Source organism: Zingiber officinale, chromosome 4B (genome assembly GCF_018446385.1).
Source record: "Zingiber officinale cultivar Zhangliang chromosome 4B, Zo_v1.1, whole genome shotgun sequence".
NCBI classification, from domain to species: domain Eukaryota; kingdom Viridiplantae; phylum Streptophyta; class Magnoliopsida; order Zingiberales; family Zingiberaceae; genus Zingiber; species Zingiber officinale.
In genome coordinates, this window is record NC_055993.1 from 120,881,200 (window position 1) to 120,882,549 (window position 1,350).

The 1,350-nt window shown below is 32.8% G+C and overlaps 1 non-coding gene across 1 annotated transcript; it reads left to right on the forward strand.

Moving 5' to 3' along the window:
- The first annotated feature begins 415 nt into the window (after window positions 1-415).
- On the forward strand, window positions 416-521 carry LOC121978803. Its single transcript, XR_006111148.1, has one exon. It is a non-coding gene; the product is annotated as a small nucleolar RNA R71 (small nucleolar RNA).
- The last annotated feature ends 829 nt before the right edge of the window (window positions 522-1,350 follow it).

The window sequence follows — 1,350 nt, forward strand, 5'->3', positions numbered from 1 at the left end:
TTCATGATTTTTTCCACTTCTCAACCCAACATCATCACACTTTTCATTGGATCTTGACTGTGTAGGAGGGGGATCTTCTTTAAACCATTTTGATACAATACTATCAAGCTTTGCCCCCAAATGTTTGAACTCCTCACTCTGTGACTTGTGAATTTCAACATTTTTAGGTGGTTGAATTCCATTTTGTTTGACAGGCTCTCTTACATTTATAGCTTGCACTCCTTGAATATCTGAGGGAAATTCCATCCAACTTTTGTTCGACCATTCATGGAGGTTCAATGTCACTTGATCAATTAACGAATAAGCTTCATCTACACTTTTGTCCATAAAAGAACCTTCAGCTGATGAATCCAATAAAGTCTTGTCTGAGAAAGAAATTCCCCCATAGAATATGTGCAAAATCAACCATTTTTCAAAACCATGATGAGGGCACTGTCTTTGAAGACTCTTGAATCTATCCCATGCTTCAAATAATGATTCTCCATATGCTTGAGAAAAATTTGTTATGCAATTCCTCATATACGCCGTTCTACTTGGAGGGAAAAAATGATTCAGAAATTGCTTCTCCAATTGTTCCCAACTTGTGATGCTTTGAGGACAGAGAGAATATAGCCAAGTCCTTGCTTTATCCTTGATACTGAAAGGAAATGTCATCAATCGAACTGCATTTGCTGATACTCCTTCACATTTCATCAAATCACAAATCTCTAAAAATGTTTCAAGATGCAGATAAGGACTTTCTGATACTTCTCCTCCAAATTTGTGACCTTGTATCATGAAAATTATCTCTGGGTCTAGTTGGAAACTTTCTACTTCAATTTGAGGTTGCACAATGGGAGATAAAAATCTTGCAGAAAAGGGTGTAGAAAAATTTCTCATGGTCCTGCTTGACATGTTAGTGCTCATGGATATTCAAGAAGAAAAAGAAAATTATCAAGAATCAAAAACAAGAAATAAAATGCAATGTGAAAAGCAAGAAAGCAAATGCAGAATTTAAATTGCAAGAAAGAAAGTGCATAATGAAAACAAGAAAGAAAAGATAAAAGAAAAAAGAAAAATGTCTAGAATAATTCATATGCTAAAAATTGCAAGATATGTTTACAAAAGAAAAGAAGAAAGAAACAAGATCAAAAGAGAAAACAGAGAAAAGTTAGATTAGAGTACTAGAAATCAAAAATGCAAAGTTAGAATTAGAATTAGAATTCCAACAAAAAGAGTTGTCAAGAATGTTATTCAAGAAAGGAAAAACTTACGAAAACAGAATTCTAACAATTAGTTATAACTATGCAAATCAAAAGAAAAAAAAATTATGTTTAGTCTAACTCAATTGATAATTCCTAATGTTATAGC